Source organism: Hyperolius riggenbachi, chromosome 11, assembly GCF_040937935.1.
Source record: "Hyperolius riggenbachi isolate aHypRig1 chromosome 11, aHypRig1.pri, whole genome shotgun sequence".
In the NCBI taxonomy this organism is placed as follows: domain Eukaryota; kingdom Metazoa; phylum Chordata; class Amphibia; order Anura; family Hyperoliidae; genus Hyperolius; species Hyperolius riggenbachi.
Window position 1 is genome coordinate 180,224,600 of NC_090656.1, and position 18,226 is coordinate 180,242,825.

General features: G+C 41.5%; 1 long non-coding RNA gene across 2 annotated transcripts in view; it reads right to left on the reverse strand.

Annotated features, from left to right (window-relative positions):
* LOC137538173 (uncharacterized) overlaps positions 1–17,929 on the reverse strand; it is a 42,811-nt gene extending 24,882 nt beyond the window's left edge. Inside the window, exon 1 of one of the 2 annotated variants that reach the window (XR_011024698.1) lies at positions 17,775–17,929. This is a non-coding gene — a long non-coding RNA (uncharacterized lncRNA). The remainder of the gene's footprint in view (positions 1–17,774) is intronic. The other variant, XR_011024697.1, reaches the window with a different exon arrangement.
* Positions 17,930–18,226: the final 297 nt, after the last annotated feature.

An 18,226-nucleotide genomic window follows, 5' to 3' on the forward strand; every position in this document is an offset into this window, starting at 1 on the left:
TGTTTGTGTTTTCCTTTAGCTGCCATTACAAGATCAATAACTGTTTATGGTCGTCAACTAAAATTTGAAAACACAGGTTGTCGTGAATATGCCAAACATGTCAATTTGCGTTTTATTTAATAACCTTATCCTCTGAACTGAAATTGTCCATCACCGTAGCCCAGAAAAGTAATTGTTCATATAATCTGCTATAACCTCTTAACGCTATCATAAAATTAAATTCTCTGATGAATGGCATTAATCCTTTTATGCATGCATAATTCATATTAATCGATAGGCTTGTCTCGAACGGATACCTTTCAGAAGAAAAATGAACCTATTAGTGTAAGTTTTAGCCAAATCAAGGCTGACAAAGCATGGTCCATTGTAAGCTTATCACAAGCGTCGTTAATTGTCATAAGCATTCTAAATTGATTATTCTTGCATTAGCACGAGACAATTCATTTATCAACGCATTGCTGTAGAGGAAATTTGTCTAATGTGGTCTGTATATGCATTAAATACTTGTTGATGGTTCATTTTTTTCATAGTGGCTAGAGGGTGCAGTATTAACTGAGTGAATAACAAGAGAAAGAATAGGATATGTAAATTCATTATACAATAAGGCTGCATGTGAAATGATATGCATTTATCACAGCCAAGTCTACTGTATACAGAAATATCTGTATGGAATTGTGTAGGTATTAATACATTAAGCATAACAATTCACGTGCTAACAAAAATGTGCATGTTCTAATGACAAACAAGAAAAATAATCAATGTTACTTAAATGGCAACTTAGCACAAATGAAAGGATTTTGGGCCAAATAAAAATGGGTGGATTTTTTTTGTACTGATGGGGACATAATGCTTTCTATACACATTGTTTGTCAGTGGTATTGTGAGTATTAATATCCCCCCTTACATGCATGGTCAGTTTCTCAGATGTTGAGGCTCATTTTTTTACATTCTCTGATTGGCTAAATACTTCCGAGTTAATTTTGCATTCTCTGATTGACCCAGTCCTTCTGAGTACTGTGATTGGGTTAACATTACCAAGTTGTGGTAATGCAGTGTTTCTGCAGAAATCAGTTTTCCATTTTCTGAGGAGTGTTTATTGGTAATTATTTGCATTCTCTGATGCGTCCCTGTGATTTTGCCACCGGGAGACTTGGGTGCAGGACACAGCCGGTATGGCTTATCCTGCTGCTGCACAAGTTCCCGGCGGTGTTAAATACTACTCCCCCTCCAGGTCCACATGGATGGTGGGGAATGATGTAATTCGGGCTCCAGCTATTGCTGGCAGCTGAATTACAGTGTTTTAAAAGTAACTTCAGCTCCATCTTCTGATGGCGCCAAAGTTGATCACTGTGCGCCACTATAGCCATAATTCCTATTACGGTCTATGGTGGCGCCCGCTGCGCCCAAATCTCCAGTGCTTCCGAGTTCTGTGATTGAGCTAAAATTACCGTGTTGCAGTAATATCCACAGAAATCCGATTTCCATTTTCTAATTTCCGAGTTCTGATCAAAAATGCCAATTTCCGATCGGAAATATACAAATTGAATTTCCACTGAATCGGAACAAGCATCCATAATAGTGCTGCTAATCAATTTGGTGTAGAAGTAAACACCTCCAGTGACACTATTATAAACCACAAATGCAATGTCTCCTCAGTGCCACCAATATGTCTCCCATTACTACCAATGCCATCTAGTTCCACCAAATAATTGAATCATTTAAACTGAACATGCATGGCAAGGTAATCTGGTTTCCCACCTTGAACAGCAGGTATACCGGGTTCATACAGCTGAGCTCCAGGTATCAATGCCAGGGTTCAGTTAATATACAGCCCAACTCTAGATATTGCCACTGTATGTTGTGAGGGTACTGGGCGGAATTGTATAATAGCCAAGCTCCAGATATCACGCTGCATGCTGCTCTACATCTTCGTAACACTTCTGCCAAGGAATTTACTAGGGAGGTTCCTGTTGGTAAGCACATTGGCCAGTGTAATGACCAGATTACACTCAAAAGCATCAGGATGGTTAACACATGAATATGAGGTGGTAGGGAATACTTCTTGTCCATGATATGGACATGTGCTCTGAGAGAGAAGGGTTAGGCTTTGTTACCGCTCTTTGGCAGAACTCCAATGTCGTGGACCATATGGCTCAGGGAACTATGCCTCACACAGTCTGGGCTCCATATTCTGGTTATACCTGCCTGCATGGGCGACAAGGGCTCAAAATGTACCTAAAGCTTGAGCATGCGTGACCCCTGGCGCATGTGCGCGGCTAGTTTACAGGGGCAGCGTATATGGAGGGAGCGGTATGGAGGACCCAGCTGTTCTGATCAGTGGTAGGTGACTGGTGTCCCTGCCTACACTGAAGAGTAGCGCACTGCCAGGAGAAGAAGATGGAGAAAGCATGTTGGAGAGGATGGCAGAAGATGCAAAACCAGTGGGAGAGGATCGCGGAGGCAGGAGCAGGTAAAGTATGGTGTAAGCTCCCTGCACACTCTGCATTAATTTTTGCATATGTTTGGAATATGACGCACCCACTTTTCTCCCCAAATTTTAGGGGAGAAAAGGTGCATCTTATCTTCCCAAAAAATATGGTAAGTACTTAAAGGGATACTTAAGTCTGACCAAAAAAATGAGTTTAACTCACCTGGGGCTTCCCTCAGCCCCCTGCAGCTGATCGGTGCCCTCGCAGCTCCGCTCCGATGCTCCTGGACCCGCCGGCGATGACTTCCGGTTTCGCTGTCACCGGCCGACAGGCATGGGAATGCGAGTAATTGTACGTGTTCCCATCCACAATAGCACCCCCTAGGCTACTATTGCGGCAAAAATCAGTGCTGGTCGTAATGGAAAAATCTACGCTTACGGATCATTACGCGTAATTTTACGCTATTACGGTTACGGCGTAGGACATTATCTACGGTTCATCACTGTAATTACGCGTTAATTTATGCAGTAAATGTACCGTAATGTAGGCGCTTACGCTACGATTACGCGTAGTGCCGTAATACCCATTAATGCGTACTTTTTGACGCATACGGACGATGTGTACGCAATAGCCATCAATGTGACAGCTATTGCGTACACATCATTCGTATGCGTCAAAACGTACGCTTATATACTGAAGGGCGGGAGAAGATACTATTGGTTGCTTAGGATGTTGACTGATTGGCTACTCTTAGAAAAGGGGAGTTTTTACGTTAGTAATTACACGTAAAATTACGCGTAAGTCTTCGTAAAATTATGCATACCTAGCAATTACGGTAGACAGCGTAATTACGATACCACTTAACTGCTTACGCGTAAATAATTACGTGTAAGACCGTAAGTTACGCGTAGCGCTTACGCGTAAATTTGCATTGAATTACGATGCGTAATTACGCTCATGCGTATTTTCGGCCTAGCACTGACTTAAATGCACAGTACAATCATAGCATTTAGAAACACAAGCAGTGTTCTCCCCAGAATTTCTTTTCCAGCCGGGTGGCATGAAAAAGTAGCCGGGTGGGGCAAGATGATAGAATGCAGGGCTGGTGCTTCTCTGCACAACTCTGCTTACAGTATAGCAGGAGGTGAGCCAATGACAGCCGGGTGGTCACCATAACTAGCCGGGTGGAGCACCCGCCTAAAAGAGCCTGGGGAGAACACTGACAAGTACAGTATACTTGTACATATGTAGTGGATTTGTAGTTTACAACATCATCAGTACTGGTGTATATTCATGTGATAGACAAAGTACAGCAGAAACTAGACACATGAGGGGGAAGACCTTCCCTTGCAAGTTTACAATCTAGAGAGTAGTGAGGTGTAGAAATCAAGTATAGAGATGAAGAGGGAGAGTTAGTGAACCTCAATGTTTGAACCAAATGTTTTGGGTAATTGGCATCCAGTGGAGGAATTGATAGACAGGAACAGTATCCAGTGAATTAGAAGAGGTGGATGCGATGGGCAGTAAGGTTCTGTGTGGAATGGAGAGCTACCCATGGATTGGAAAAATGGCAGTCTGTTTTTTAGTAAGCAGTGCTGCTCGGATACCCCTTTTCAAAATCCGGATCCGATTCGGATCCGGATACCCCGATTTCCGATCCGGGTCGGATATCCGAGTTCAACATTTTCCAATCCGAATCGGTTATCTGACCTCAATATCCGGCAGATTTGGATATCAGGATAGAAAACCGGAAGTGGCTTTTAAATTGCTTTAAAAATGTTTTTTAGGGTATATGAGGCATGTAACATCATTATTTTGTAAAGGGGAACACTAATTGATGATGTGGGGACTTAAAATCCCCCCCCACCAAAAAAAAAAAAATTGGCTGTCAATTAACATCAGGACTAGGTTCCAGGAAGTGGTCGTACTGCCGCAGTTGGGGCCTCCCCACAACTTGGACAGCACAGACACCTCCCAAAAAATTATGTATGTATGCAGTGTCACCCACAAAGACAGCTATGCTTTAGTAAGTTAAATCACAAATGCAGTGAACAGATATGCAATGGTATGGGAATAAAACAGTGTGCTGCCAGTGTGGGACTACAAATCCCAGCTAGCCTGGCTGGCAACTGTCTGTGGGCTCCATCTATGCAGTGTCACCCACAAAGACATTTATGCTTTAGTAAGTTAAATCACAAATGCAGTGAAAAGATATTTAATGGTAATACAGAGTGTGCTGGCCTGGCTGGCACAGTACAGTCAGCAACTAGGTCCAGCTGACACACACACACACACACACACACACACACACACACACACACACACACACACACACACACACACACACACACACACCTCTCAAAAGAGCTTTTTGTTTCAGCAACAAAATTGTGCGAGGAGCAAGCTAACAGCAGCCTAATTAACACTTTCCCTAGCTCTCCAGCATGCTCTCCCTGCTCTCACTATAGCAAGATCGGCAGAATGAGAACATGTCCGACGCTGCAGCGTTTTTATAGGTGGGGCGGGGATCCGTGGGTGAGTGCAGCATGATTGGCTGCCCTGTGTCTGCTGACTGTGATGTAGAGGTTCAAAGTTTAGCCAAATGGCGAGGTGTAGAAGGCGGGTCAAACGCGCTACGTGTCCGCTACCTGCCACAGGCGCGTGTAGCTCTTATCGGTGCGGAATATCCACCAGGCAAACCATTCGCGCCATCTCTGGTAATATGTGCGCTGGTGGCTGGCTGGTGAAATGGGCACTGCATAGACTACAATGTTAATCACTGCTACAGTGAAGCTCAGTGTATAATTTAATTGTAATGGCCATGATCCTCTGCCTTTAATACTTGTAGCCATAGACCCTGAACAAGCATGCAGATCAGGTGTTTCTGATAAAAAATCGGACAAGATTATCTGAATGCTTGTTTCAGGTGTGTGATTCAGACACTACTGAAGTCAGCAAAATCAACAGGATGCCTAGCAACTGGTATTAAAAAAAAGGAAATAAATATGGCAGCCTCCATATCCTTCTCACTCAAGATTGTTTTTAAATAGGAGCTGTTAGGTATAGGGTCTGATAGAAAAAAACCACATATATCAGTAGCTAAATATTGGCTGTACTTACATTACATATGCATTTCACTGTCCACGTTTGGATTTCACAGAATTTTTATATAGTATTTGCAGAGAATGATGCTCCTGACAGCTCATGGCAGGTTCCATGTTTGTCTGTCTTGTATGAAGTCAATTGTGATGTCATATCCTCCCTTTCCTTGCTTCCTGATGATTGAACTCACAAAAAAGATCAGGATCAAAGATCCTAATGGTTCATGATCCAGACAACACTACTGTGCAGTGAGTATTAATTAGCCAGGTGGCTAGGAACAATAGCGACTCACGCAGTATACTCTAACCAAACATGTGCCCTGTGAACAGCCCATTGATTTTTCAGTGCTGTGAGTTTAGGCTGCTGTTACAAGCTGCTGTAACATGAGCCTGTAACTTCCCACTGTGAAAGCAGCCTTAGGGCGGCATAGGGAAATTAAGGGGAGGACCAAGGGAGTGCACTGGGGAGAAGAAGCAGCCCCAGAATGCTTTGCAGTATCTGTTATGCATCCTGCCGGCCTCCTTAGGAGCTTGGGAATACAGAGCCTTGCTTTTCAGCAAACCTCAAAGTAAGAGAGATTTTTAACTTCAGGATTGCCTTTTTAGTTTCCTTCTAAACTGTTTAAAACAGGAGAATAGAGGTTTAAATTAGCTTTTGCAGCCTGACAGTTACTCTTTAAGGAATATAATAAAATAATATAAGAAATAACTAGCACAGAACAACAAAAAACAGATACTGTTAAACCATTTTTCCAGTTTTTAATAATAGCTCACAGCAAAAGGCTGTAATTCTAGGCTGTTTGGATGTAGCTATAGCATTTCACAAACTTGAATAGGAGAATAAGGAATCACACTTAAATGTACACATGCACAAAACACCAAAAGCCACCAAGATCGTATGAGACCCCTTCCACCCAGGCAACCGGCTCTTTAAATTCCTCCTATCAGGTCGCCGCTATAGGACCATTCCCTCTAAAACTGCCAGGCGCAGGGACACCTTCTTTCCCCAGGTCGTCCTCCGGCTGAACTCCAGCCCCTCCCTGTCATGCCTGTCGCCAGCAGAATATCCATTAACTGCACATTAAAGTCTCTCCTGCGCTCACCATGACCCTCCAAGAACCACACGAGCGCAGCACCCTCCTAACTACTCCTATGTTAATTTATGTTTGTCCAAACACAGTCCTCCAATGCTGTTAAGGAATGTCTGCATGCATTTTTTTCGCTTAAATCTATTGCTATTGTGTCTTTGTAGTGCTAATTGTCTTGATTGTTCTGTTTGCCAATGCCACGTGTACCGCAATTAATTCCGGGTATGACAACCACTGTACTCAGAGAATAAAGGTTTTCTGATTTCTGGTTCTGACACTACACACGCACAGACGCACACGCACACACACACACACTGTACATTCACATACATAATGTACATGTCCTCTGACACGGCATAAATAGCAGCCACCAGAGTGGCAGAATGGCACATGAAGAGGAGGCAGGGATAGCAGAGTGCAGTGAATAAAGATGTTGCGTTGTTTTTTCTTTGTTCGCGAACCGTGAATGCGAACTTGCGAAAGTCCGCGAACCGGCAAATCAACGCAAACCGCAATAGACTTCAATGGGCAGGCAAACATTTAAAACTACTAACATTAATTCTGGCCACAAAAGTGATGAAAAAGATGTTTCAAGGGGTCTAACACCTTTAGGGGGCATACACGCCTAAAGTCCCCGGGAAAAACACGGATTTGACGCACAGCAGGGTTATAATCCCTAAAGGGCAGAAATCACATTGCATTCCTAAATTGGAGGCCTAAAGTGCTTTAAAACATCTTGTGTGTGTACTATACATGGATCAGGTAGTGTAATTAGTGTACTGCTTCACACTGAAAGACTAAACTCACTGTGTAACGCACCGCAAACAGCTGTTTGTGTAGTGAGGGCTGTGCTGGACTGGTGCGCACCATGGTGAGAGTGCAGCCGATGGCGGGTTTCAAGCCCATATGGTCGGGCTGAGGTAGCTCAATGACAGAACAACAGTGACTGAGTGTCCAGCTGATTGAATTTGGTCTGTCCACAATGAAGCAACGACCTTATTATCTTTTTGGGTCAGGTGTGCCCCCAACACACTCATATAGCCGGTCATTGCTTCATTGTGATACGCAAGCCCCTTCGCCTTTTGTTTTGTTGTTGCAGCCGCAGTGCAGCCACAAAAATTAAGCAGCCATGTACATACACCAGAAAAATTATTATAGCGGCCGCTGCTGGCAGCGGCCTTAAAAATTCAGGAATCCACCTGGAGTAACTGGTATATAAAACTGCATGCTGTCATACACAGGCGCAGTGAAAGGTATACAGTGACTTCTATTACAATACAATGTGCAGCTGTCACACACACAGGTGCAGTGAAAGGTATGCATGGACTGGTATCTAAAACAGTGTGCAGCAGTCCCACTAGGCACTGAATATGCTGGGCCTGGCACAGTATAGCAATTAGCAAGGGCCAGCTGCGACAGACAGGGCTGTATATGCAGTGTCAGTGGGCCACACAAAAAAAAATTAGCTCTCAAAAGAGCTGTTTTGGTGGTGCTTTTCCAGCAACAAATATTAGCAAGGAGCAAGCTAACAGACCCCCTAACTATCGCTTTCCCTACCTATCCAATGTCTCTCCCTTTTCTCACTAATACTGCAACAACACATAGTGAGAACATGGCCGGCGCTGCTGCCTTATATGGGGGGGGGGGGAATTGGGGCTCCAGGAGGGAGTGCAGCCTGATTGGCTGCCATGTGTCTGCTGACTGTGATGTAGAGGGTCAAAGTTTAGCCCAATTATGTAGTATAGGGGGTGGGTCAAACCGGCATAAAGTTCGCGATCCGATGCAAACTCGAACCCGTATTGTTTGCGCCAATAAGTTTGCATGCCAACCGTTCGGGACATCTCTAGCAGTGAATATTAATTAAGAGGCTGGGACAACATATGGACTCACAGCAGGCAAGCTCAGCGCATTGTAAGACAGGCAAAAGTAGCAGAGTGAGATACTGACAAAGTGTAGAGCTGATGCCGCCCCTACAGTCTGCCATCCTGAGTCCCATGATTCCGTCGGCTTCATGGTAAGGTCGACCCTGCATGCCAATATCATTAAACTAAACTAAAATGATAAACATAAGCATACAGTATTACTTATCAGAAGAACCTAATTTTAAAACATTTGAATGGTACCTAATACTAGAGTTCCAGATTCAATTCCAACTCAGGAAAATATCTTCAAAAAGTTTACATTCCCTCCTATTTGTGTGTTACCTGGGCTACCCACAGTTCCACGCTACAGGCAATTTAATTGGCCATATTGCCCTTAAAGAGGAACTTTAGACTAAACAAACACAGTCATTAAGTTACATTAGTTATCTTAATTAAAATAGATAATTAATATAATCTCTTACCCACCCTGTTTTACAGCATCAGAATCAGAATGTTTTTCTTATTCAAACCTCATTTTTGGCTGAGGTTTGAATAAGAAAAACATTCTGATTCTGATGCTGTAAAACTGTTAAAGAAACACTAAGCCGTTTCAGTGTTTCTGAGTCGATTTTTAGTCTGGAGGTTCACTTTAACGTCTGCACACACTTCAGATGAAAATTCATTTAAAAATGTTGTGCCACCATCTATGGTAGGGATATCAGGTTATGATTATGTTGCATGTTTGTTTAGATGTTGGGTGTTAGATTCTGAGCATCTCTAAGAGACAGCTAAAGGACCACCATCCTGAAAAATATTTGGGTACAAAAATGCTCGGGTACAAAATCAGATACTTACCTAAAGAGTGGGAAGCCTCAGGATCCTATTGAGGCTTACCTCTGTATTCTAATGTTCCCCATCGCTGAGCGCAGCCCCCAGAAGATTAGCAACAAAGCATTGTTGCTAATCAGATCTGGACCATGCAGCTCCTCTTCCTTATTTACGGCCACACAATAGCTGACTGAACCCGCCTGCGCATGCACAGTGAGCCGGAGCCGCAAGCTCCATGCTACTGCACTAGAGGGGGCGGGCTTACGTGAGTACAGCGCAGCCATGAATAAGGAAGTGGAGGGGACTGCGTTCTTCAACGTGAAGGCTTTAGACAAGCGAGGGAAGCTTCAACAGGATCCCGAGGCTTCCCTCTCTTCACTGTAAGATTTTATTTTGAACCCAAGCTTCGGCTCGGGCTTACTTTAAAGGGAACCTAGACTGAGAGGGATATGGATGTTTCCTTTTAAACAATACCAGTTTCCTGGCAGTCTTGCTGATCTCTTTGGCTGAATCACAGACCTGAAAGAAGCATGCAGCTAATCCAGTCTGACTTCAGTCAGAGCACCCGATCTGCATGCTTGTTGAGGGGCTGTGGCTACAAGTATTAGAGACACAGGATCAGCAGGAGAGTCAGGCAACTGGTATTATTTTAAAAAGAAAAATCCATACCCTTCTCAGTTTAGGTTTAAAGAAGGTAAGAAAACAAGTAGGTAATCCCGCCTGCATATTTGTACAGATTGCAAGAAGTTTATTTGTAGAGAATAAACAAAATGCTGAGAATACCCCATGTGGAGATGGGTTAGTCAAAAACCTGTCAGATCTGTTACATTTTTACTGCCTACTGAAAGTGACCGCAACATAGGAGAAAAGTAATTTCTAGCACATTTAAACATGTATTTTACATGTTACAGTTTCTCACGATAGTGGTCCATTATTGACATTATCTAGTGTACCCCATAATGTGCTGCCAAAATACAATCACTCAATAATGGGGATGCTCAATTCTGCTCAATTTAAATTTCCTCATTACCAATCGGAAATCCGCATTTCTTAAAAAAAAAATGGTAATGGGAGAATGGGATTCCACGGAAAACGGAAATCTTGGTGATTTTTAGCTCAGTCACAAAACTCTGAAGCATTGGACCAATCAGAGAATACAGAATTTTTATGTAACATTTTCATTTCAGACCAATCATAAGACTGATTTCCATTTTTCTGATTTCCGTTTTTCCCAGTTTTTTTTTTGTTTAATTAGTTGATGCAAAAAATTACTAATAAAAATCGGAAAATGGAAAAATCAGAAATCTGAATTCCCGCGGAATCAGAAAAGGGCATTTCCAACCATCCCTACTAAATAAATGCATTATGTAAATGCAAATAAGTGTAACAAATGTACAGTCTTATAAATCATTTGAAGGTTGTATGGGCTGCTGGAGACTAAAATAAAAATATTATAATAAAAAAAAATAAAAACTCAGATGTTCAATGAACAACATTTGCTATTGCACTAAACATATTATGATTGATATATTTTTTTAAGTGTGGCTATAGCCAGCCAGTGGCAGATATTAATTTAGCACTGTACATATTCCAGAATTGAAATGTTATTTTTAAAGCATCTGCTAGCCTTGATCTAAAATGCTGAAGTAAACAAAGATTTTTTTTTTTTTTTTTGCTGCAGATAAATATTGAGTTTGCTTCTTTTTTTCTGAAAGACTAATTGATCAGTTACTGAATCCTGCCCTGAATGTGCTCTCATTTATCATGGATCAGATTGCTTTACAATCAATATCTGGATTGCACTTCTGGCATGCTCGTTTCAGAACTGGCTGCTTTTTCAATAATGCTGCTAATTTTTGTAGACAGAATTGTTTGAACAGTTTAATTGCACTTTTGCAGGAAAACAATGCTGTCATAACAAGACGTTCTATTCTGGAGAACTGCCATTTTTTCATAAGCAAAAGAGCAGTACTGATGATTAATTAAAATATCACTATGCAGCCTCTCAGGTTGAAATGCTTTTTGTGGTATTGCTTATAAACTTATACAGACCTCAGATAATGTATGCCCAATATGTAATCATTTTTGGTGACAGTTTGCCCACGACCCATATATAGATGACTCTGTTGAGCAGCCAATTTTGTCTTATGTAAAGGGAAGGGTGAAGGACAACTGTGGAGAGTTCTGATCATTCATGATCATTTTGGGTGACAAAGACCTATCATGTTTATATTGCTTTAACGTTAAAGGATACCCGAAGTGACATGTGACATGATGAGATAGACATGGGTATGTACAGTGCCTAGCACACAAATAACTATGCGGCGCTCCTTTTTTTCTTACTCTGTCTGAAATAGTTAAATATCAGGTATGTAAGTGGCTGATTCAGCCCTGACAGGAAGTGACTGCAGTGTGACTCTCACCGATAAGAAATTCCAACTATAAAACACTTTCCTAGCAGAAAATGGCTTCTGAGAGCAAGAAAGAGATAAAAAGGGGAATTTCTTATCAATGTGGGTCACACTGTAGTCACTTCCTGTCTCAGTCAGGACTGAATCAGCCACTTACTTACCTGATATTTAACTCTTTCAGGCAGAGAAAGAAAAAAAGGAGAAAGGCATAGTTATTTGTGTGCTATGCACTGTACATACACATGTCTATCTCATCATGTCACATGTCACTTCAGGTATCCTTTAAGTGTGTGAAACATTTTTCAGAGGTTTTCCACTTCTAATTCCCTTCCCATTACAAAACTTAAAGAAAACCTGTACTGAAAATAAAAGTCAAAATAGGCATACACAAGTCATACTTACCTTCCATGTAGTCTATTCCTCAGTGTCTTTCTCCTGTCCTGCGTCCTATTTGTTCACTATGATCAAGGGAATTTTCCGTCCTCCATTTTGAAAATAGCCATTACCCATAACAGCTTTCTGGTCAGCACACAGTTAAACTGTAACATCGCCCACTTGAGCCATAGGGAAACATGGACATTACCTGGTACATCCGTTTTCCTCTCAGCTATAACTGACAGCAACTGATATTTTACTGACAGCAACTGATATATTTCAGATCTGACAAAATATTGTCAGAACTGGATGGGATTATTGTCAGAAGAAAATGGTGAGCTTCTGAGAGGAACTGATGGCAAGGTAACTCTGTAATTTTCATTTGAAGTTACCTCATGTGTTTATTTGAAATATTTTTACTCAGTACAGGTTCTCTTTAAGTAGTGCAAGTCTGAGTGGTAAATTAAATGCCACACAGTATACCAGTTCAGTATACACTTCTGATCAATGACCGATGTAGTCAAATTGATCAGATTTGTAATCAGAAGTTATTTTTTTCTGCTGGCTGATATACAGTCATTAAAGGATACCTTAGTGCTAAAAATAGGCCAAATATAACACCTATTGTTTGTGTAGGAAGTAGTACAGAGGCTTACCGCACCTCCCTTTTCCCAGCGCCAGCCTTCTTTTTCTTGCAAAGCAGCCCATTCCGAAGTCCTGGTTGGTGCCCTCAGAGCTAGACATATTATGCTGCGCTTGAGCAGTATGTCTGTTTGGGCGCCTTGTGAACGAGCTTCCCGCTGACCTCCAGTCCAGTGCGTGCACATCAGGCATGGCTTCCCCCAGGAGTGCGCCGTACACCAAGCGGGCATAGTGCACATGCACCAACCAGGACTTCGGAACAGGATGCTTTTCAGGAAATCCGAGGCTGACGCTGGGGCAAAAGAGGTGCGGTAGGCCTCTGCACTACTCCCCACACACACAATAGGTGTCGTTTTTGGCATATTGTTAGCACTAAGTTATACTTTAAGCAAATGAACATGATAAATATCAATCACTGTTGTACATTTCATGTCATGTGTTTATGCAAACAACTGATTGATATACTGTAATATCAGAGAAGCAGGAAACCTGCTGAAACTTCCAAGGAATAAAGGAGTGGACAGGAAGTCTAATACCAAAATCATATAGCGGGAGTCTTAAAACAAAAATCTTTGTGAAATTCATAATTGAAAAAGTCTCGCAATTGAAATTCATAATATGAAAATCACATAGTGGAAACCTCTGGGTGCCCAAATTTCGTCATGATGCTACTAATCGCGGCTTTGTGTGTGTGTTGGGGGTTGAAGGTTAGGCACCATGGGAGTGGGTTAAGGCCCCGTTCACATTATCAAACGCGGATGGCTGTGCGATCAGAACGCAATGCGTACGAACGCACGCCATCTGAATTTGTATGCGTTGCATGGCTGATCCCATTCACTGAAAGTTTTGTTAAAAAATGCGTGCAGCATGCGCGCGGACCGCACTGGTCTGCAACGCATGCAGGGTGAACATCAGTGTAGTCTAAGCACTTTCTGATGTTGTGTGTGTCTGTCTGCCTCCTGCGCTGCCAAAATCCAGATGGCAACGCATGCAGTTTAAAGAGGGCCTGAAGGTTAGGCACCACCAGGGTAGGGTTAAGGGTTAGGCATTGGTAAAGGGACGGTTAAGGTTTAGGCATCAATAGAGGGATGGTTCTGTGTGAGAGTAGGTTTAGGTGATCGTAAATTATCAGTAATCTTTACAGATATTTTACTATCAGAATTAAATAGTAGAATATCAGTAATTTTACCAATATTCTAATAGCGGCAATATCCAGCACCCTTTTTTAGCAGACTTTATTACATGTAGGCGATCCCAGTGCTGTCAGAGTGAAACAACCAAGGAAACAGTGAGGACATAGATTTAAGACATATAGAGAGATCTACCCAATGTTCCAAAATGATAGATTCCTTTCTGAAAAGAATCCATTTAGGAGGAATTGATTCCTACAATACACTGCACATCAATTTCCAATATGAAAATCGATTGAACTGCAGTGTTCAATGCAATGCAACTATATGGGCCACCAATGCTCTCGCCCTGCCCCCAATCAACCTAAATTTTCCATCCTGTCCAATCAATACTATCAATTGATTTTCTGTTGAAGTCAAAATTTGTTCAATCTGAGATTTTGAGGAATTGATTCCCAGCAGCTGAATCTATTCTGCAGGGAAAATCAATGCGTGTATGGGCACCTTTATTGTGCAGGACCTACCAGTTAATCTATTATTACTAATAGGGATGCTCATTCCATTACCGCGGAATGGAAATTTCCGCATTTCCGATCATTTTTGCATCGGAATGCGGCACGCGTAAATTTGTGTGCGGAATTTGGAATTCGTCAAAAATCGAGGAAATTTCCACTATACTGATGATCTGTAATTTTAAGCTGAGGATTTGTAATGCGGTAAGTGTTACCGGAAATTTCTGCGGAAATCCATTGAACCAATAGTTTTAAGCCAATCAGAAGACTCCGGATGAATCAGGCAATCAGAGTTTGAGGATTTATATTGCGATAAGCGGTAGCGGAAATTTCCGCGGAATTCCACCATACTAGTCGGTCATTTTAAGCCAATCAGAAGACTCGGAATGAATAAGCCAATCAGAGAATGAGGATTTGTAGTGCAGTAAGCGGTAGGCAGAATTTTCCATGGAAAACGGAAATCCGTGGAAATCGGAACACCGTCGGAATACAGCGGTAGCGGAAATCTGCATCAGAATCAGAATCAGAATCATTTATTTCGCCAAGTACAACGGGGGTTGTACCCGGAATTATTTTTGGCACATACATTGCGCATTGGCGGAATGTGGAATTTCTGCGGAATTGGAAATCAGCAATTCCGACCATCTCTGATTGCTAAATTCGCAAAGCAGTTACTGTAAACAGGATATTTTATTTTGTGCACTTTCTCTTACGAAAAAGGGGATTTAATGTTGAAAAAGTAAGAAGGAAACCCATAGAATAGATTGATGATGAATCCTAGTCTGTGTTTCTTTTTATTGTTTAAAATATATTTGTGTATTAATAATAATAGTAATGTGTGTGCTTGAGCGCGTTCATCTTTGTGTGTGTACATGTTTGTTTGCACATGCGTGTGTGTCTGCTTTCTTAGTTCCATTTATGTAATTTTAATAGAGTTGCATGTAATAAATATGAATGTGTCATTATTACAACTAAAAGCAATCTAATCCAAAAAAAACCCCAAAAAATAGAAAAACAAGAGAAACCTACTAGACATAAATAAAATACTTTGAATTCTACTCATACGGTCTATTATTTTACTACATATATTTTTCTCGTCTTTCTATTTGGGATGGAAAATGATAATAATTTGCACATTGAGACAGATAAATGATTCAATTCTTAGTTACAAGAAGCTGTTGACAATGATTACTAATGCTCATTTCTTTTATGCACATTACGTGGGGCAGGAAATTCCTGCTCTAGCAGCCCTTCATGTTTATTTTAAAGTAAATCAGTCACTTGCATGATAATTATTGTGTCGGAAGGCCAGTTTAATGTGTCTGAAAGCCATTTTTCCCCCTAATATAGGACAGATTAAGAACAGATGAAATACATTACAAATCAAATTATTCCTGGTTATATTTGAACAAACACTGAAGTTAATTCATAAGATTTTTGAAGGAAGTTTGCTTCATTTATTAGAATCTCTTTTAAGTCTTTAATCTGCCAAGTAAACTAAATTTAAACTAAAGGGGATCAGCGCACTACATATTTAGATAAGCCTTGTTTTTTTCCTGCGGTTTTCCCTCTGATTTGCAAATGCTTTTGTTAGGATTGAATTAAATGATGTAGTAATTTTCTGTTTAACTTGTAAGAGCTGTTCAATCTGCTGTAAGATTCGTCACCATGACGATGTTCACTCTTTTAAAATAGCCATTTAACGCCAATGATAGACCAGTAATTGAGACTCTGTGTGGGTGGAATGTTTAGATCAACACAAGGCAAATCCTACCACTAGTCCGCGGGGCAGCTACTTTCATGACAACATGGGTGGCTGATTACTTTTTAAAGTTATTGTTTATTATTAATTTCAATTGCATCATCATCTTCCGTGTTACTGTACAAGTAAATAATACACTGTACATATACAAACCGTATCGGGGCAAATCGGGCACATCCACAGATTTTTTATTGAAAATATCGGCAAGCTGGCGACAAAAGGAAAACTCAGGTGCCAGACGGCGCCTGATAATTATACTTTTTTATTTATTTTTTCATTTTTTGTGTGTAGGGGACGGTTAGTTTCGGCATTGGTAAGGGTTTTTGTGGCCGGAGGGGGGGGGGGAGGATTGGGTTAGGTGCCTGTAAGGGAGGTTTTGCAGGGGGGAAGGGGAGGATAGGCTTCAAGAAGAGAGTTTGAGCAGGGGGGAACACTTAGGTTTAGGCATCAGGTTTGTGTAGGGGGAACGGTTAGGGTTAGGCATCGGGGGAGGGTTCTGTGTGAGAGTGGGAATAGATTTCACTATAGTAAGATATCAGTAATAATTACTGATATTTTATGAGAGAGAATATCTATAAATATACTGATATTCTACTATCAGCAGTTTTCATGCACCTGTTTTTCCCAGCCGTACACCATGTGAACACTTAATGCGGACAAATATACAGATAGTATTATGACATGTGACACACTTTGTACGTAAGACAATGCAGTATATACAGCAGGGGTAGGGAACCTATGGCTCGGGAGCCAGATGTGGCTCTTTTGATGGCTACATCTGGCTCACAGACAAATCAGTAGGGGTTGATTCACTAAGCTACACTGCTCAAGCAGCGCAGCTTAGTGTGGCAGCGCAAGTAAAATTTTCAAAGTAGTGCACACTACTGCTGTAGCATGCACTACTAACTTACTTGCGCTACCCCAAAACGAACCGCTGCTCCAATTGTCCCACTGTGGACCCTGTCAGGTCCAGTGACTTTGTAGAACAAGATCCTCGCACTTTAATTGTCCCAATAGGCTGCCTGTCACTTGACAGGAGGCCTATTGGCCCAAAGTGCGAGGATCTCGTCCTAAAAAGTGAATCAACCCCCAAGTAAGCTAGCTAATTGTACAGGCTGTTAGACTATATTTCTACTGTCTGGTTCTCGAGGGAAATTGCTGATGTTGCTGAAACCCAAGAGAAGCTGAAGAAGCTGACATGTCTGACACTTCCGCTGCCTGTCAGATCAACTGTATTCACATCACCATGGCAACAGGGACGTGAGCCCTACTGTCCCAGTTTGAAACATATTGTATGGCACTCATGGAATTACATTTTAAAATATGTGGTGTTCATGGCTCTCTCAGCCAAAAAGGTTCCTGACTCCTGACATTCAGGAACACAGAAGTATATTACACACTTGTCGTCTTAAAGGACCTCTTTCGCGAATGAGGAACAAAATAAAAAGTGATTTATGCATAAACTATTAAACATCCTTCTAAAATAGTGTAAAGCGTTTTTTTTAAAAAAATGAATGGTTTCATCAATACACCATGTAATGTAAACAGTGACGGATGACGGACTGTGAGGCTTATCCATTTGTTAGGGGTGTTTTTTTTTTTACTTTCATTTCACAAATATAACTGCTGCCTACCTAGTTTTCATTGGTGTAATCCATTGCTGGCAGGAATCGCCGTTACAGCTGTTATAATAATGGCTCCATAGGTGTTTACATTGTTGCCTGGCAACCAGACTTCTGGTCTGTGCAGAGAGTCATCTGTTATCAGCTGCTGGAAGAATCAGCCAGAATCAGCCCCATCTACACCATACGATTCTTTGTCCAATTCAATTTGATTCGATTAATTGACTCGATTTAATCTGACCTGTCCAATTCATGATTCAATTCAATTTGATTCATATTGAATCGAATCATGAATCGGATCGGACAAAGCATTGGATGGTGTAGATGGGTGTGTGTGTGTGTGGGGGAGGGCAGGTGTAGAGCAGCAAGCAAGCAAACACTTCTTGCTCTTGAAATTAAAAATCAAGCTGAGTCTCAACTGGCATAGAGGCAAGTATGCTATCAGGAGAGATAAAACCTGTCAG